Here is a 21,401-nt window from a genome sequence, read left to right on the forward strand (position 1 = left end):
AGCATCTCCCCAGCGTGTCCTGGGACACGCCCAGAACACCTCAGCTGGCTCCTTTCGATGTGGAGGAGCAGTGGCTCTACTCTGAGCCCCTCCCGGATGGCTGAACTTCTCACCCTATCTCTAAGGGAGAGGCCAGCCACCCTTCGGAGGAAGCTCATTTCCACCGCTTGTATCCGCGATCTCGTTCTTTCGGTCACTACCCACAGTTCGTGGCCATAGGTGAGGGTAGGGATGTAGATCAAGCGGTAAACTGAGAGCTTTGCTTTTACACTCAGCTCTCTCTTCACGACGACGGACCGGCGTCTGCATCACTGCAGCCGCTGCACCAATCCGTCTGGAGTTGGTTAGTGACCTCGCCCCCAGAAATTGGCGGCTCATCCCCCTCATCCCCAGACTCTGCTTCCTCCTTGGAAGACGTGTCAGTGGGATTAAGGAGGTCCTCGAAGTATTCCTTCCACCGCCCGACAATTTTCTCAGTCGAAGTCAGAAGCACTCCGCCAGCTCTATACACAGTGCAGGTAGAGCACCGCTTTCCCCTCCTGAGACGCCTGACGGTTTGCCAGAATCTCTTCGAGGCAGTCCGAAAGTCTTTTTCCATGGCCTCTACGAAATCCTCCCACACCCGAGTTTTTGCTTCAGCCACTGCCCGAGGTGCATTCCGCTTGGCCTGTCGGTACCTGTCAGCTGCCTCTGAAGTCCCACAGGCTAACCAAGCCTGAAAGGACTCCTTCTTCATCCTGGTGGCTCCCTTCACCTCTGGTGTCCACCATTTGGTTCGGGGATTACACCACGACAGGCACCAACCACCTTGCGGCTGCAGCTCAGTGCAGCAGCTTCGGCAATGGAGATGCTGAACATGGTCCATTCGGACTCAATGTCCCCAGTCTCCCTCGGAATGCTGTTGAAGCTCTGCCGGAGGTGTGCGTTGAAGAGCTCACGGACTGGGGCCTCTGCTAGGCGTTCCCAGCACACCACTCACTATGCATTTAGGTGCACCGGATCTGTCCAGCATCCTCCCCTGCCAAGTGTCCAGAACATATGGTCGCAGGTCTGGTGATACGATTACAAAATCGATCATCGACCTGCGGCCTAGAGCATCCTGGTGCCACGTGCACTTATGGACACTCTTATGTTCAAACAAGGTGTTCATTATGGCCAAACTTTGATTTGCACAGAAGTCCAATAACAAAACACCGCTTGGGTTCAAATCAGGGAGGCCGTTCCTCCCAATCACGCCCCTCCAGGTCTCGCTGTCGTAACCCACGTGAGCATTGAAGTCTCCCAGTAGGACAACAGAGTCTCCAGGTGGAGCACCTTCCAGCACCCCGCCCAGGGACTCTAAGAAGGCTGGGTACTCTGAACTGCCACTCGGCGCATAAGTGCAGATGACAGTCAGGACCAGTGTTGGTCTAGTTACTTGAAAAAAGTAATCAGTAACTAATTACTAGATCTGTCAGTCCAATTCTACTTTTTCTGCATAATCCATCATACAAAATGTAATCACATGGAAAAGTCTCTTTTTTTTTTAAACTTGTTTTATCAGTTTTAATATTTTAACAAAAATTAAATTATATGCACCATTCTCTGACTTGAAGAAATTAGTTTAACATTTAAACCTATTTTCTGCACATTCCAGCACATAAAATACAATATTTTTTGTGTTTACACTCACTCTTTCAAATAGATGCAAGTAAAACACAGCAGAAAATAAATAAAATCAAAGACTAGTGGTTCTGTTGCTCTATTTTCACCTGTAAAGCAGGAGTGGAGTAGGCGGAGGTTTGCCCTGGTGCGGGTGTGCTGCAGCGGTCAGTTGAAGAATCCTCGAGTTTCTCTGTGAATTTCCCATTACGTCGTTGTGCACTCGGTGCTTGTTTAGGGTTTTTTTCAGTGTAAAAAGAAGTTTTCTTCCCACGCACAACAGACGCTAATGTTTTTGTCACTTTTTATGGAATCAAACTCAAAGGAAGGTCAGTACTTCCAAGCTTTAAACGCTGCACACTCATACTCTCTCCCGCACTCGATATATGATCCGTTGTTGATCTGCACACAGCTGTTGTCACGAACGTCACACTCGCTTACGTCACTGTCATGAGACATTCTCGGAAAAAAATCACGGTTTTAGTAACGCAGTAACGCAGCGTTCCTACGGGAAAGTAACGGTAATCTAATTACCGTTTTTGCAATCGTAATCCCTTACTTTACTCGTTACTTGAAAAAGTAATCAGATTACAGCAACGCATTACTGCCCATCTCTGGTCAGGACCCATTCCCCGACCCTAAGGGCGCAGGGAACAAACCCTCTCATCCACTGGGAAGAATCCCAACATACAGGCAGCAAGCCGAGGTGATATTAGAATACCCACCCAGATGTTTGCGCTTACCTACAAACCTCAATGAACTAAAGAGATGTCCCATAGACAAAATTTCTCCACAACAATGCAACCAACCGTCAAGTTTTTGTTGCTAAATGTGGTTCAAAGCTGTCCTTTGCACATCACTGTATAGCTTTTTAAACACCTTTATATAAAGCACTGTGTATTTAACCAATACTTATCATACATTTTTGTCACGGCTGGGGCAGCATTCGTGTGGTGTATTGAGAAAAGGATCCAAAATGCAGGTACTGGCTGGGGTGCGAGTGAGTGTTTATTTACAGAAGTGACAAAGTGGCAAAAACAGGAAGAGCAGAGCGGGGAGTTAACAAACCTAAACTGGGGAAAACTAAAGAATGAATACCAGGTTAGACAGAGTAAAGCAGAAAACACGACGAGGAAGACAGGCAGACACAAGGCTTAAATACACAGAAGGATAACGAGGGAATGAGACACAGAAGGAGGGCACAGCTGTGAGAAATCAGACATTACGGGACAGGGGGAACGTAAACTGAACACACTGAGATCAGACACGGACCTTCAAAGTAAAACAGGAAAGACACACACACACACACAAGGACACAGACTCAGAGACGCGGGCTTAACACAGAGACCTGACTACACTAGAGGGGATACACAGGCAGGGATGACATCAAACAGAGGGAGCACAGACTAAACACTGGGAAACCAAAACACAAACAGTCATAATACATAAAAGTATCAAAAGTAAAAGTACAAAAACCAAAAACACTGGGTCACCGACCCAGTACCGTGACAATTTTATTCTGTCTGTCAGCAATAGAAACTGTATATTTGTGTCTGTCTCCACGTCCGGTGAGTGCCGAGTATTTGTTTGTGTATATGGGGGTGGGAATGCACATTTGTGTCTGCGTGCACCTGTTCGCCTGTGTCTATATGTCAGGTTGGGTCTTAGACTCCACCTCTCTGGGAACATCTCAGGGTCTCCGAGGTATGGAGGCCTATCTCCCCTCACCACACTCCCTGTGCTGATGCCCTCAGACGTTGGTGTGTTGGTGGTTCTTGGTGTCTGGGGCTGGGCGCTCATGTATGTACCGACTCACTCCTGGTGGCCAATTGGCCGGGCTTGGCACCTGAGGCTCGGTCCTCTCTGGCATAGCTGGCTGCCGGCAGAGCAGATCGTTACATGGAGAAACCTTTTGAATGCAAGCATGATGATCCACACTGGTGTGCACACAGGTGTACACACGGGTGTTCACAGACACAAACTACACCTTTCGTGGCTGCTACCTCAAAGCACATTGTACGCTGTCGATCTTGCATGCTGCATAATAACATGTAATATTTAGTATCTACTGTTAGCTAGTTTATTGTGATGGTGTTGTATTTGTTATGTTGCTTTTCTTTGTTTGTTTTCTCTTCTGTTTTTTTTATTATTATTTTTATCTCCATACAGGTGATCCAGGTGTTTTGTTTGTTTTTCTTTTTTTTTTTCTTTTCCCCTTTCTCACCATCTCTTCTCCCCTCTATTTTTCTTTCTCTCCCTCTCTTTCTTTCTCCCTGTCCTATCCCCCAGTAATGTCTGTCCCATCTGTAACAACTAAAAATCAAATCAAATAAATACATAATTATAATAAAGGTCAATCAAATGGACCAATACGGCAAGGCCATGATGATCCACTTGGTAATCTTTCTTGGCCTTCAGACAACAATTCTGATGGCTAAAGACCCAAACGGGACAGGCAGAAAAGGAAAAAAAAGAAAAGAAAAAAAAAAGAAACTGCAATAAATATTTGTGTTTTTAATATGTTTGTTTTTGTTCCCCTACTTTACACCTCTTGCATCTAATAGCGAGTCGAGTTAATGCCCCCTCCTTCTTTCTCGGCGGTAAACTGTCTTAATTAGCGCCAAATCGTGCAGAGAAAAATGAGGAGCAGTGCAGGAGTGCAGGAGAGACAGACAGAGCCGCACTGAGACCAGCGTTTACTCAAGGGAAGAAACCAAGCATACGGTTCCCACTCAGTGAATCAGGGCGAGCAGAGAACACGCTCCTAATGATTCCATACAAAACTAATTAAAAACCTCTCTCTGTTTCAAATACAGCCTAATCACACTCACAGGTTCTGATAATTCATACAGAAGCGGCTACTTAGAAAAGATCATGTTGTTCATACCAAAACTCTTTTTTTCCCCCCTCAAACACTTGTGTTCCTCAGACTCAGTCTTTACAGTGGTCCTAGAATGTGTATAAGAGTTGAGGGTTCATACACTATCTTTTTTTCTATTGTAACTGATTTATAGACAGCTCTTTTATGCAGCCAGACTAACCTCATTAAAGGATTATCAGTTTTCAGCACAGTGGTTGTTAGTAAAATAAACAAAATATACAGGGCATTCCAATTAACTCTGTCCTAAACTCCTCCCTTAATTTTTTAACCACAGTTTAGCAACTGTAAGTACACGCAGTGAACCTGTTGGATTTGAATTTGTCCACATGTTTTGTTGACAGATTTTCTGTGTAAAGACAAAATAGGTTCAATAAACACAAAAATGAGCAAAGCTGGAATGGTTATGGTAAGAAGAAGCTATCTTTTTTTCTTTTTCTTTTTCTTTTTCTTGTCTTTTCTTTCTTTTTCTTTTTTTTTTTTTTACAGCAAATTAGCTTACTACAGTCATCACGTTATACACCCAAGGCTAAGGATATCATTAATGCTGGATAAAGGGAAAAAAGCTTTGAACACTTACCTCTATTTTGATCCAGGGAAACCATGCATGTGTGTCAACTACAAAAAGAAGCCTGTCCCCAAGTAAGTGGATTGAATACTGTGTTAATTTTTGAGCCATCTAATTGTTTTTATTGTTAGTTGTTCAATCTTGGCGATCAAGGCTTTAGACATGTTGGGGCACTTTGAAAACATAGTGGAACAAATAGCAGCAGTGTTACTCAAAACAGTCTTGTTGTTATTATTATTATGATTATCAAAGATGTTCTTTTTTGGCAATTTGAAAAAATGGGCTGTCTGCATGTGTGTGTGTGTGTGTGCGCGCATTTGGGGGGGGGGGCTGTTGTCATTTTACTGGCATTTGAAAAGGTGGCAAAATCTTCACAAGCCTGTCAGCACAACAATCCCTGAACTCCAGTCAGATTCTTGACAGATATTCTATTTCTCTTGACATTTAACTCTCTTTTATTTTTGACATACTTTTTTCTCTATTCCTCCCTTCCATCCATTGTCTCCAACCAGGGCTCTGCACATCTTTGGATGACGGGAAGGGAATGGGTCAGCATTCACTCTGGGTTCTTGACTAGCTTAGTATTAGCATGCTGTCTATGCAGCCAAAGTTCTGTTAGCAGCATAATACAGCTGTTTATATCCACACTGTACAGTGTGCTGCTATTGTTTTCCTCTGACCCATAAACTAAAATCAGCAAATTGTAGCACAAGTGGAACAGGAACCAATCAGCGGGTTCGATAAACAAGCAGACTAACAATTCTGAGGAACTGGACTACTGGGAACTGATTCTCTACAAGAATCACAACCGGTTCTTGATTCCCATCCCTGCTTGCCAAGATCTAGATATGCTCACCACTCACTTTGGTTCAGTTTGGTTCAGTTCAATGTTAATTATCTAGCGCCAAATCACAACAGCAACAGCATGAAGGTTCTTTATATTTTACAGTAGAGACCCTACAACAATACAGAGAAAACCCCAATAGTCAAGTGGCCCCCTTTAAACAAGTACTTGGCGACAGTGGGAAGGAAAAACTTGGTTTTAACAGGAAACCTGAAAGGGAACCAGGCTCAGGGAGGGAAGAAAAACATGGTGGAGAATTCCGAGATTTATAATTACTGATTAAATGCAGAGTGGCTTATCAACAGATAATTACTGAAAAAATGTGAGTAAAGAAGAAATAGTTTTGAGCCTTATCTTAAAAGTAGAGAGGGGGTCTGTCTCCCCAATCCAATCTGGGAGCTGGTTCAACAGAAGAGGGACCTATGGTACTTAAATAATGCTAATACTGAGGGGCCAAATAAAAGTGTGCAAATAATATCAGCCTGACACCACTACCTGCTTGAATCTTTGATACAAGGTGAGATAGATTTATGCACTCAAGATTTTGTTTTGTTTTGTGTTTTGGGGGGCAGAATCCCACCCTGCCATCCAAATATTGTATCAGAAAGATGTTGTCCATCTGCTTAAAGGTTCGACATGTTGTATGTTCGGAGATACCCTCCTACATATCTTGCCTATATTGAGTGGTTATTTGAGTTACTGGTTCCTTTTATCAGCTTGAAGCAGTCTGACCATTCTCCTCTGACCTCTGACACCAACATGGCATTTTCACCCAGAGAACTGCCCGATATTTTCTGTTTTTTTTTAAGACCAGATGGATGAGCAGAAAAATATTCAAACCAGCCTGTGTGACACTTACAAATATGCTACATTCAAAGTCTCTTAAATTAACTTTCTTCCTCGTTCTGATGCTTGGTCTGAACTTCAGCTGGTCATCCTGACTTTGTATATGTATAAATACATTGATTTACTGACATGTGATTGGCTGATTAGCCATTTGCTTTAGCAAATAGATTAATAGGTGTGCCTAATGAAGTGACCGGTGGGTGGAAACTAATTCATCGTACAGATGTTTTGAAGTAGAAAACAGTACATACGTTTCAAAACAGATTTTTAAGCCAGGCTGTCAACATTCTTTTCAATGCCATTTAGTTGGGTATTGAAATGTCGGAGTTTATCGGGATTCATTTGCTTTATTTAAAAAAAATCTTATTTGTGTCACGGCGGGGTGCGCCGATGTGTATGGAAACAGGACCCAAAAGCAGATGAAGACGAGGAGTTGTAAGATTGTAAGAACAGAAAAGTGATCCTTTATTGAGACGACGGTAGGGGTAAACCAGGAAAACCTAAGCAAACGAAATAAAAACACTAAGAAACAAATCCTAAGAAGCACTGTGGAGCAAACTGACAAAAAAAACTAAGAAACAAAATACTATGAGGTACTAAGACCAAAAACTATAACTATGACTGTGGTGGAAATAAACAGGCAAAGACTATGACTAAGACTAACGTAGAATAACAGACAAAAACTATAACTATGACTGAGGTGAGGAAAACAGGCGAAGACAAATACTATAACTGTAACTCTGGTGAGATAAACAGACGACCCGAACCATGACATGCAGAAAACAGAAGGCTTAAATACACACATGAGGTGATCAGGGGAAGTGGAGACACATGAGGAAACAGCTGACTGACATGAATCTAATGACAGGACCAGAAGGAGTGAAACTAAATACAATGACCAAAGAACACATGACACTGTCAGAATAAAACAGGAAACACTAAAACTAGACATGACAACACAAACTTAACATACCTAATACGTGATGAATAATGCAAGAACTCAAACATAGAAAACCAAGGGAACAATAAACAATAACTGCCCAAACTAAAGCTAGATAGGAAATGACACAAAAACTAATCACATATCAAAATGAGAAAAATACAAAAATGACCTCAGAGCGCTGGGTCAAAGACCCAGCCTGTGACAATTTGTGTTTTTTCACAGCATTAAGATCAACTCGTTATTCTGTTCTATGACAGATTGAACTCTAGAATGGATCATTTTGGTTCCCAGACAGACTTTGATGAACCCCTGCCTTACCACTGGGAGGCTGACATTTATGGTTGAGATTGAAATGTCTCAACAGCAACAAAATGGATTGCTATGAGACTTGGCGCACACATTCACATCCTCTCTGACATTAACATTTAGCTCAAAACACCACCGTAACCTCAGAGCCACTAGTCAAACTGATTTATTAATAGGACATTATTAAAAACATCAAACCAAAGTCACTTACTTAGAGATTATACATTATTGATGATCACACAGATAAAAATACAATAGGAAAATAAATAGTAAGATTACACTAAAAATACCACAACAACACTGCATAGAGAACAAATAGAAACAAATAAAAGAGAGTGGTTAATAATTTCTTCATGATTTTCTTCATGACTAAGATTAAGTGACAAACTGCAGCAGAGTTTGGAACCAACAATGGAAAATTAATAATCACAATGAATTTTAACAGGGACTGTTGAAATGAATTTTAGCATGGCTGTTTTAAGTAAAACAGAGTAAAATCAGCAAATATTAATGATATTAATTAATTCAAGCAGTAACCACCAATACTAACTGTTAGAGCCAATCTATAGAGAAATATTTTTGATACTGTTTCAGTTATTATGTTACATGTTTAATTTCGTATGATATGTTGTTAGAGAATAAATGCTGCGGGTTTAATTTGTGTCAGGTAAGAAAACATTACAGCGCATGTGTGGTAGCAGGTTAGAGTGAGCCAGGACGGCAATGGAAATGTGCACTGTAGGGCTTTGGAGCGTGATGTCACGGGGGTGGGCGTGGAAAGGATTTTGGCCCGATCCGCCATTTTGGGGGTCTAAGTAAGGAGCGAAAGCATAGCCATGGTTCGTACTTGCTGTGTGGTCGGCTGCAATGTTCAATCTTACGACCGGCACGGGAATAAGTTTGGATTGTCTTTTTATGCTTTCCCAACCTGGAAGCAACATGAAGGAGCTCATGTATCGGATATTACCAAACGAAGGCGTCTAGCCTGGATAGCAGCCGTGAGACGAGCTGATATCAGTTGGTGTGCTCAAGACATTTTCATTCCCGTAAGTTCTAAATATGTTCACATCACACTTTATAGCTGAATAATATCATCGTTGGTGGTCTCGGAAGTTATAGAAATTGCGATCAAACATCGAATGGAGTGACTTGATTGGTTGATGTAAAGACAATAAATGAAATGAGACAGGAAGGACACAAATTGGCGTTAATAATTTGCCCGATTATCAATGTGTTAATTTGCATGTACTTTACAATTACGGGCATATAATATGATAACGATATTTTAGCAGTTCAATGATAAATGTATAACATTAATTATGGTGGGGGGTGGAAAATGGCTATTTCACTCGATGCACTCCAGCTGACTTACTTTGACGACGTACTCAGAATTTGGCGGCTTGAAAATTGCCAAATCTTGCACCCAGCCATTTGTAAATTGGATGTGCGTCTCCAGTGACTTGTAATTACGAAACTGGTTCGCTGTGTAAGCGCTTACTCCACAAACAAGATACGTGAAGATATCGAGGTAGGACAGTGGCGGTAAGTCGTCTGGGTCTTTACTCCACTGCCGTATTTCATATGGGTCCAGATTTGCGATGCACTCTATTTTTTTTCAAGTACCGCTGCTTCGCCTCTGGACGCAATCGGTCTCTATACCGTCCGTTTTCTTTTGAGCTGTTTTTAAGCATGTTTCTTGTCGTCGTCGTTCCAAAACAGTGTGTTTGTTTTGATTCGTAGACCCCGAAAATGGAGCTGCGCTCCCACAATGCATTGCGGCGTGACGTCAATTCCAAAGCCCTGTAGCAGCAAATAGTTTTTTGACCGTGACATCTTTTGTTTGTATGTACGAGTCAGAAATAAATCTGAACAGCTCACATTAAGAAGTGGAAGAATTATTTTTTCGAAGCTTGGGACAGAAATTCGCCACTACATAAAAGTCAAAAAACTAGCGAGTAACGGAGGAATGTTTTCCGCGGTGGAGCCACCGACTGAGACATAGAAAAGTCGCCTACACACAACAACACGGCGAACAGCTAAGTAAAAAGTGTTTTGTCAGATGCATCTTACCTGTGGAAGTAGCATAAAGGAGTTTGTGCAGTGTTACAGCGTGCACTGAGCCTTCAGCGCAAGCTGAAAAGGAATCCTGCTCTCCATGAAGAATACACTGCCTTCATGAGTGACATGTTGAGCAAGGGATATGCCGTTGAGGTTCCAACAACACAGTTAAACCGCAAGGATGGAAAACAGTGGTATATTCCCCACCATGGGGTATACCATCCACAAAAAAAGAAGCTGAGGGTGGTCTTTGACTGCGCTGCCAGCTACCAAGGAGTTTCACTGAATAGTGAACTTCTACAAGGGCCAGATTTAACAAACTCATTGATCGGAGTGCTGACACGGTTCAGGCAAGAGTCTATCGCCTTTACAGCAGATATCGAAGCAATGTACCATCAGGTGTGTGTCCCGGATGACGATGCTGACCTGCAGCGCTTTCTGTGGTGGCCAGCAGGGAACCTCAATCGAGACATTGCTGAGTACAGGATGATGGTGCATATCTTCGGTGCGACTTCTTCTCCCAGTTGTGCCAACTATGCACTGCGAAGAACAGCAGAGGAGAACCGCAGCAAATCATCACCTGAAGCTGTAAGCACAGTTCTGGAAAATTTTTATGTTGACGACTGCTTGAAGTCTGTTGCCACGGAAACTCAAGGTATGCAGTTATACACAGACCTCACTGAATTGTGTTCTGGTGGAGGATTTCACCTAACGAAATGGACAAGCAACAGTCGTGCCTTGCTCTCATTCATCCCTGAGCATGAGAGAGCCAAAGATGTCAGAGACCTGAACTTGAACCATGACCTGCTGCCTATGGAACGTGCTTTAGGAGTTCTATGGTGCCCTGAGTCTGACGCATTCAAGTTCAGGATTAACATCAAAGAAAGACCTGTGACGAGACGTGGAATACTTTCCGTCACCAGCTCCATCTATGACCCACTGGGATTCCTTTCCCCAGGAACTCTCCCTGCAAAAATGATCTTGCAGCAGTTATGCAGGGAGGGTCTTGCTTGGGATGATGAGATCCCAGAACAGCTCAGTCATAAGTGGAACAAGTGGTTACAAGAGCTGTGCCAGCTGTCAGAGGTAACCGTACCCAGGTGTGTGAGACCATTGGACTTCGGTCCTGTCGCAACAGCACAGCTCCACCATTTTTCTGATGGGAGCGAAAGTGGATATGGAACAGCATCATACTTGAGGATGGCCAGCAATGACGGACGGGTTCACTGTATGTTAATGATGGGAAAATCCCGTGTGGCGCCCCTGAAGCAAACCACTATTCCACGAATAGAGTTGACTGCAGCTATGGTTGCTGCAAAGACAGACAAAATGTTAAGAACGGAGCTTCAGATGAATCTTCTTGAATCTACATTCTGGACTGACAGCACAACTGTGTTGAAGTATATTGAAAATGAAAATCTTCGCTTCAAGACATTCGTGGCCAATCGCGTTGCGGTCATTAGAGAGCTAACAAATCCTCAGCAGTGGAGGTACGTTGGTACAGCAATCAATCCAGCTGATTGTGCATCCAGAGGGCTTGCACCATCTAAGCTCATGAAGAATCTAAGCTGGTTCCACGGCCCAGCTTTCCTGAAAACCCCAGAAAGACAGTGGCCAGAAAGACCTGACAAGGAAAGGATTGATAAAGATGACAGCGAAGTGAGGCATGCAACCATGGTACATCTCACAAATGCAGCTGAGAATGTTCACACGTTGAACAAGCTGATCAATCACTATTCCAGCTGGCATCGAGTGAAGAGAGCTGTGGCATGGATGATCAAACTCAAAGACTTACTGCTACGACGATGTGAAAAAAAGGTAAGAGACGTACGTTAAACAGAAAGAACAAGACAACGAATCAATGCAGACAACACTTACCCTGAAAGATCTGGTGCAAGCTGAGACGGAGATCATCAAGTTCTGTCAAAGTCAACAATTCCAAGAAGAGATCACCATGTTAAAGAAAGGCAAGTGTGTGACAAAGACTAGTCACTTGAGGAAACTTGATCCCGTGATGCAGGACGGAGTTTTGAGAGTTGGTGGTCGCCTCGCAGCTGCTGGAATGCCAGAACATGTGAAGCACCCAGTCATTATCCCAAAGGGCTCACATATCACCACACTGATCTTGCAGGATATACATGAGAAGATTGGGCACTGTGGAAGACTGTATATGCTTTCACGGCTGCGACAGAAGTATTGGATTCCATCCGCTAACTCAGAAGTGAGGAAGTTTCTGTCAAGGTGCGTAATCTGCAGGAAAACTAGAGGCAAACCACTGGAACAGAAGATGGCAGATTTGCCAGAGGATAGGCTTCTACCTGATGAACCCCCCTTTTTTAATGTTGGGGTGGATTACTTTGGACCGTTTAATGTGAAGCATGGCCGCAGCACAGTAAAAAGGTATGGCGTGTTGTTTACCTGCCTTACAACAAGAGCAGTGCACATTGAAATTGCGCACACTTTGGACACTGATTCATGTCTGAACGCCATCAGACGCTTTGTGTGCAGAAGAGGTCAGGTATCTGTCATGCGTTCAGATAATGGCACCAACCTAGTTGCTGCTGAACGGGAGTTACGCGAAGCCATTCAAGAGTGGAATCAGTCAAAGATTCTAGATTGTCTCATGCAAAAGGGAATCCAGTGGGTATTTAACCCACCCGCTGGTTCTCACTTTGGAGGGATATGGGAAAGGCAGATCAGAACCGTGAGGAAGGTCCTGAGGTCTATACTGAAGGAACAGTTGGTCAATGATGAAGGTTTACTGACACTAATGTGTGAAGTGGAGTCAGTACTAAATGACAGACCGCTGACTACAGTAACAGATGATCCAACAGACCTGGAACCACTGACGCCTAACCACTTGCTACTAATGAAGAAAAAGCCGGGTTTGCCTCCTGGACTTTTCAGAAAGGAAGACTCATACTCCCGCCGCCGTTGGAAGCAAGTGCAATATCTTGCTGACTTGTTTTGGAAGAGGTGGGTGCGCGAGTATTTGCCTACGCTTCAAAAGCGTCAAAAGTGGACTCAGGTCAGAAGAAACATAACTGTGGGGGACATTGTAATGGTGGTCGACGAGTCAGCGCCAAGAAGCTCGTGTATGTTGGGGAGAGTTCTTCGTGTCATTCCAGATGCTAAGGGTCTGGTGCCGCGTGTGATCATCAAGACAAAGACTAACACCTTAGAGAGACCCATTGACAAGCTATGCTTGATCTGTGAGAATGTCATGTAACTTGGAATGAGAAAATACAGTATATGTTCTGATCGGTTACAGGTTTTGTGAAAGATAATTTGAATGACCATGTGTGATACAGGAAGTGTTAATGTTATTTGGCTCTTTTGTAAGTGTTTGCTAATTGTCAGTCTTCACGCCCTCCAATTAGGGGGCTGGAAATGTTAGAGCCAATCTATAGAGAAATATTTTTGATACTGTTTCAGTTATTATGTTACATGTTTAATTTCGTATGATATGTTGTTAGAGAATAAATGCTGCGGGTTTAATTTGTGTCGGGTAAGAAAACATTACAGCGCATGTGTGGTAGCAGGTTAGAGTGAGCCAGGACGGCAATGGAAATGTGCGCTGTAGCAGCAAATAGTTTTTTGACCGTGACATCTTTTGTTTGTATGTGCGAGTCAGAAATAAATCTGAACAGCTCACATTAAGAAGTGGAAGAATTATTTTTTCGAAGCTTGGGACAGAAATTCGCCACTACACTAACAAATGAAGCCATGAAGCAGAAGTACCAAAAATTGTCACTCGTGTTGGGCCCCAGTTTAAAATGTGCCAAGAAATAGCATGTTTACAACCTAGTACAAGAAATTGACCTGTTTTCTATGGACATTTCCCCCCTTCCTAACACCCAGGGAGGCTAATTCAAGTTACTGACCTGGACCTCTTGACTGTGTTTATGCATCTAATGCCTTTTAAAGCTTTTTTTAATGGAACTACTTGGCAAATGAAATAGCTTGCACAGTCAATGTGGTACTGGCCGTCTAAGAAATTAGTGGTTCACCTTTTGTAACTAAATCTCTGTATATGATTGTACTGTTACTTAGCACTAATTAACAGGTACAGTATGTGTATCTGTATTATCCATCTGTGCAACTTTTGAGCGCAGCTTGTTTACCAAACATGTTAGTATTAGCTGATATCTTAGAAGTCCATCTTCTCTTACAAACATAACTTCTTGGTTCAAAACAGCAACATGGTGGTGGCTCAAACATTATCCTTGAGGCTTCAAAAATGCTGTTGTCTCTGTATCTAGGTTCATGTTTTATATACAGTCTATGGTTTTACTTCCAACTTGCAGTGGTTCTGGTGTCCCTCAGTTTAAGAACCACAGCTCCAGTCACTACTATTTGCTATTGCACTGCAAGGCTTATATCAACATATTAGGAACATATCACAAACTTCTTATATTAAGGTCATTTCCTCAATAGGGTGATAGAAAATGTCATCTTGCCAGAAAATATGTTCCCTTCAAAACATATTTGCTATTGTAAATTACTTAAATATAATTTCTAAGAGACAGCACTGTTCTGATCATTCAAACACTTCTTCTAATAAAATCTCCATTACTGCACAGGAGATCACTCAGGTATGGCTGTGTATACAATGAGAAAGTAAACATTCTGCTGCTGCTCCTGTCAGATGCAATAATTATTAATAGCGCCGGTCCCAAAGGGCAATTAATTTTCAGAGTTAGCACACCTCCCTTTCTCCTCTGTCTCTAACCGTCTGGGCTCATCAGTAAGCATAACCCTCTTATAGCTCAATTCTGACGAGCTGCTTCTATATGAGCCAGCTAGTGAATTGTGATGTCACGCCCATTGTCTGCCAATTACAATTCAATTTAGTATTCTGAATGCTCTGGAATGTGATTATGGGCAATAGATTGAGTGTGTGTGTGTGTGTGTGTGTGTGTGTGTGTGTGTGTGTGTGTGTGTGTGTGTGTGTGAATGAGAGCGACAGAGGCAGGAAGTCTGACCAAGCAATCACTGTATGTAGAGATTTGTGCATTTTTCCACCGTTCACTTAGTATTTTTATATTCTGAAGTGGCCTCCAGTTTGTGTTCCTCCTCCCAGTCCTCTTGAGACTTTCCATAGTCAACTGGCTTAGCTTTTTCAGAGAGCGTGACATTTGCACCTCCCCACTGCCTTGCTAAGCCCAAACATTGAATACAACAGGCAACAACACACACAACACAGTGTTAACCAATAATACAAACACGCACATGTGCTTTAGCTGCAGGGACAGATGAACAGTCGGATAACATGGCTGCCTTTTATATGAATATGTCATATTGTCAGTAGCTTTTTAGCAGCTAAAATGTATGCTCCAGTGCCTTTAGTGCCTTATACGTACCAGTTAAGCATGTCTCAGATTGTAAAAAATAAAGACTTGAGGCAAATAACAAGGATCTCAAGCCCCCTAAGGGGAAAGTTGCATTTATTATTACTAGCATTGGTAGCGTTGATTCAGATCATTCATAGTGCATGCACAAAACTCCAGTAATAATTACACCTGAATTCACTTTAATCTTGTCCAGACCGAAATACATACAACAACAAATCTTTGAACTCTGAATTACTATTGGTTGACTGTTTTTTCCATGACAACTACTTTCGGATGCAACATATTCTAAAAAAAAATAATAATCTGCTTGTGCTGTGATCCAATCTGCTTGTCTTCTTTCTTAAATGTCATTGGACATGCTTCTTGAACTTTCTAGAAAAGGCAAATGCGCATACAAGAAGAATATTTTAGAAAAGACTTTCAGAATATTAAAGAATATTTTGTCAATTAAACAAAAAAAGAAAGACAACTTTGTTGTGAGACACATAGGATATGCATGAACACAAAGACCTCCTGCTATATAGATCATTTCTTCTCACACTAAGCTAACTAAGGCTACAGTTACACAAAGGAAAACAGTGGTTGGAGACCATGTGCAAAGAACTTGGATTTTCCTTGCCTCTGAAATGGTCACTTTGAAAATGTGGACAGGGAAGTCTGACAGCACTTGCGCAAACTAACTTTGGTTTGTCAAAATGATGATAAAGCACGGATAACATGGCTGTATGACTTGAATGGGGTCAAGTTGGCACTTACATGCAATCTGTTCACAATATTATCACAAATAACTCAGATAAATCGCAAATCTGTTGCACAACATCAGAGGTATAGTGTTGTGTCAGAGACAGGGGTAGACTCACCATCAACAGACAGCAAGTCTCTCAGCCTGGCTAGATCTAAATTTATAAATTAAAAAAACAAAAAACAAAGATGCAGTTGTTCACCAAGAGCAGCATAAAATTCCAGTTTAAAAATAAGGGAGAATATTGTACTATAGAAAATAATATAGGGTTGGTGCAGGTGCCTCTATAAAACAGTGTGGCAGTTCAAATAAATGAGAATTTGGTGAAGACGAATCAATATATTTAAGATAGGCCACATAATTTCCTCTGGGAATAATGAAGTATTCTGATTGTGATATAAGGGTGAAGTCTTCAGATAGAAATTGACTGAGACTCAGGCGCAGTGCAGGATTTATCCAGAGAAGAGCTTCTTTATTACAAACTATTCCTCCATATAAACCTGAAATTTATGTGTAATAGCTGAATGTACAATGTGTAAGACACAAAACACAGTTTACTGTCAGATGCTGAGCTTCGCCGTATTAATGAAGATACTGTTACTGTGCCAGGTGCATAAATGCATGCATCGCTCTGGGTTTTTCTGTACTGTGTCAAATTGAAGGTAGCCTACTTATTTCAGTCAATATTACATACTATCATGGTGCGATTTGCTGGGAAGGATGGGATGTATTTCCCCCCCTCTGGTGCACATGTCGCTGCCTCTCCTAAATTATCTTTTTTTATCCCCAGTAAGGATAAAAACATATCGCCCCTTTGATTTTTCATGTAACAGTTTAAAATGCAAACAAACTTTCACTTTCAGTGCTCACCATCCTGTCACAGTATAGACTGTTTTGACTTCTCATTTTACTACCAAGCACCTCTGTGTGAGTGTCAGACGGGAGTTTTTAATTTTAGCATGTTATACAATTTGTATTGCTGCATTTTAGAACACTGTCTGAAGTAACAGTGCACACTACACTACCCCGAAACATACAGAGTGCTAAGTCTTGATAAAATGTAAGCACAAGCAAAGGGACACTCTTCAGTCAGTGCCATTATTCTGTTTGTCATAACCAGATCAGCTGTTTAAAAGAAACTATGAGTCATGCAATTGGTTTCTTTGCTGCAATAATGTGATCACGATTTTTCGTTTTATAGGACAAGTTTTGACTAGAACACTGCTGTTTCAACCATGTTTGCTGTGTATCTTTCCTTTTTCCTTGTCATTTCCCAGAAGGATATTTCAGTATTTCAAGAAGGATATTAGGTTAGTTACTTTCTAGAGAACATTAAGCCAATGTGTGTTTACTGGGCAGCATGAAGAAAATCAGCAAATCTAAAAGTTAAAAAAAACTGGTAGAAAAAAATAGCTAATGCCTAAAACCCCATGTGTTTTCAAAAATGTGTACAGAGGCTTAAAATGTATGGCCGCAAGACCAAAAACCAAAAATATGCTTCAGAAATATGTGTGCATGCAAACACACACTGTATACACAGAGTGAAATAGTGGAGTCCCAGCACTGTTGGGTCAGTTCCACTGAGACTTCCAAAAGTCTCAGTATGTCTAGTAATCAGGTATGATACTAAAAATAGGTTCTGCTACCTATTACACACACACACGCACACACACATACACACACACTTTCTATTCTTTCTGTAATTCCCATCATAGCATAGGGCAGCCTTTCCCTCTGTGCCTCTCCCTTTCACCTCATCCTCTGCTATTTATTTCTTGTCAGTATCCTGTTTGCAAAGTCCCCCTCTCACTCTTTTAGGTAACACAGACCTTGGATGGAGGCATCCTCTGCACTTTTCTGGGAACTGAAATCCAGCAGTTAAATCTCCAAAACTGTAACTTTGGCAATGCATTTCTTAACCAGTCTCAGTCAGATTGTTACAATTATTGTTCATGACTTATAAAGAACATAATTGACTTCTACTCAACACCTCATTAGACATTTTAAAAATGGAAACTGACAATTGTACATCAGGTGAATGAGAAGACTTAAGTGGCAAATTTCCAGTAAATGCCAGAATCGTTTTGAGTTTGAACACTTGTTTGTAAAAGATTAATCAGGAAAGAGTTTTCAAATAGGTCCAGGATCAAATTTGTGTGAACAACACAGTCAAAATTAAATTTGCTGCTAGTGTTCTTATAATGGCATGCCCTTGAGTACACAGCCATTTGCCTTTTTCAGAGTAGTTTTGACTGATAAGCAGATAAAGAAACTTACTACTCACTGCGAACATTTGGAAAGCAGTGCTCCTTACCTTAAATAACACTGACTTCATCAGAGTAGCACCAAGGTGTTTCCTACACATGCACTGTACTTTGTGATTCATTTGTATTTTTTATGACAGCACGAGTGATTTACCTTTGGACAGTTGCTCACTCTTATTACAAATGTTCAGTTAGGGCTGGTTCTTCAGGTCAGGTTATGTTTCCTATACTATATACTATCCTGTTCCTCCTCTTTCAGGCCTTAGTGTTGCTCAGCTGACCATTCATTCTTTTTAAGATTTTACCAGGCTTTCTATTTGGTCACACCTTAAGTTTTTTGGTATCTCTGTAGAATAAGTTTTGGTTTTTCAGCTAATGATGGTCTCCCTATTCATACTCAGAATCATATTCAGTTTTATTTATATAGTGTCAAATCACAACAGTCACCTCAAGATGCTTTATATTTTAAGACCTTACAATAATACAGAGAAAACACCAACAATCAAATGACCTACTACGAACAAGCACTTGGCGACAGTGGGAAGAAAAAACTTCCTTTTAACAGAAACCTGTAGCAGAACCAGGCTCAGAGAGAAGGCAGCCATCTTTTGCTACTGGCTTGGGGTGAGGAGAGAAAGACAGGACAAAAGACACAATGTGTGTCATGGTCCCTGTGCCTCCCCGGCCAGCCCAGTGTGGCCACAAGTGTTTGTTGTTTTTCTCTCACTCTGTCTCTCCTACCTGTCTGCCTGGGCAGAGCTCTGATTGGGCTCCTGCCCTTGGCCCACGCACCTGCAGCTGATCTCGAGCGGATTGCAGTTCTCTGGCTCTTAAGGCTGGGGCTCTGAGCTGTTCGTCGCTGGAATATTGAGTAACTCTCGTTAGTATTGCCTGGCTTCCTTGCGATTCTACTGTTCCCGTGTTTGCCTTCGACTTACCCTCGTCTGTGTAAACAGGTTTACCTGGATCAGCCCTTTTGTGACCCCTGGACCCCGTGAGTAGGAGAGTGAGCTGAGCTGCTTGTGTGGAGACTGTTTGGACGAGGAGCAGAGCGAGTGCGAAGAAGTGTGTCTCCCCAGCCAAGTGATCCCCGGGACCCTGGTGTTTCCCCCCCCTTCACGTGTATATAGTGCACCAGTGTGATTAATAAAGTGTCGTTGAACTGTGCTACCTCAGTCTGCGCCTGAGTCCGTTCCACTCCCGTGACAATGTGAAAGAGAGCCAGAGAATAATAATAACTAACAATTAAATGTAGCAATTGCAGCATAACTAAGGGAGGACCCAGAATCACCTGATTCAGCCCTAACTATATGCTTTATCAAAAAGGAACGTTTTAAGTCTAATCTTGTCTGTCTCCTGTTCCACAGAACGCTGGCACACTGAAATCTGAAGGCTCTGCCTCCTATTCTACATTTACATACTCTAGGAACCACAAGTAAGCCAGCAGTCTGAGAGTGCTCTATTGGAGTGATATAGTACTATAAGATATAGCCTGATTATTCAAGACCTTGTTTATAAGGAGATGGAAGCCAGTGAAGAGAAGCCAAAATGTCCGAAGAGATGCCACTTGCACTGACATGCTTTTGGACCTCATATGTAAAATTACAGTGAAAAGCTATAAAATACAAATTCAACTCTTTGAATCAATTTCAGATATTATGGCTGCTTCATTTGTCATGGAACAATGAGGGGACCAATCTCATATGACCATGAAAGTGTTTGTCAGTCATTACATTTGAGGTTCTGAAAGTGGGGGGACTATGTATAAAAAAGGTTTAATTCTGAAACAGTTTTTATGTGTTATGTGTTGGATTTAAAATCCACTGTGGTGGCGTACAGCGGCAAAAATACAAAAATCTGTACTGATCATATAACAATAGGTTATGAAAGGTGCAGAAAAGAACAATAACCATTGCCGAATAATAACTTCATCAGTTGCAGTGCATGACAGTTGAACTTATTTCCTATTTCTCTTTGACCCATTCATCCAAACCAACCTCCTCAATACACCAACTTTCTGACTGTATAACAGTGTACCCCGACCACTGGAAGGTGAAGTTACAGTGACAAGTAACAATGGTTTCTGGGAAAGAGGTTTTAGGAGTATTGCACCAACAAAATAATGACTGCAGCTTATCTTTCATTCATGTGCCACAGAGTATGTTCTAATGAATAACCCATTTAAAAGGAGTTTGTGACTCTCCCTGCATACTCCAGCTACTTAAATCCCATTTGTTTGCTATAATGAACAAAAGTGCACAGACTGTCTACGCACACATATGAGAGCATATAGAAGCGTCTGTCCTTTAGGGACACAAGGCTTGCTCTGCCAAGAGTAAAACAAAGGTAAAGAGAGACTCTTTTTTCCCTGTGGCACACACACTGAGGATATGGCAATTTGTGAGCTTGCACCAGAAGGAAAAGAGAGGGAAAATCACAAGCAACTACAACACTTTTTGAAAATAAAAAATAATCTCTACTTGAGGCAGGCTGAACTGTGGCACATAAAACTCTAAGAGCCATGAATAAGTGTTTTTCTGTTAGTGAAAGGAAGCATAACCACTTTAGCACACTTGAAGAGATTTCAGAAAAAAGAAATAGCCCAGTTGACACACATTTTAAACACATTCACAGATAAAGTGAGTCATTACAGGTAGATGAAGTGAGACCAGGCTGATGTTACTGCACAGCTGTTCTGGTTCAGTAAGTGTAAAGTACAGCAAAAGACCTATACAGTGACTGTGTGGTGGCGTGTCATGACAACACTCTTTTAAATGGGGTTACAAACAAAAGGAGGGAAAACGCAACACGGGAGAAACAAGAATAGTGGTGATAGAGTTGGTCCTCCTCTTGTCCATATTCTGCTTATGTGAAAGAAAAACTGCTTTATCCTTGCTCCTTCACTCTGGAGAGCAGTAAAGGGAGGAGCAGCTGAAATGGGGAGAGTGGTGTGGGAG

At 41.8% G+C, this 21,401-nt stretch overlaps 1 protein-coding gene and 1 long non-coding RNA gene across 4 annotated transcripts in view; one reads left to right on the forward strand and one right to left on the reverse strand.

Annotated features, from left to right (window-relative positions):
- Window positions 1–21,401, reverse strand: part of ttc28 (tetratricopeptide repeat domain 28) — a 166,523-nt gene that overhangs the window by 101,051 nt on the left and 44,071 nt on the right. The window lies entirely within an intron of this gene.
- LOC309711771 lies at window positions 19,214–19,611 on the forward strand. Its single transcript, XR_014278099.1, has 2 exons — window positions 19,214–19,324; window positions 19,401–19,611. It is a non-coding gene; the product is annotated as an uncharacterized lncRNA (long non-coding RNA).

Source organism: Aulonocara stuartgranti (assembly GCF_965226115.1).
Source record: "Aulonocara stuartgranti genome assembly, chromosome: 7".
Lineage (NCBI taxonomy): Eukaryota > Metazoa > Chordata > Actinopteri > Cichliformes > Cichlidae > Aulonocara > Aulonocara stuartgranti.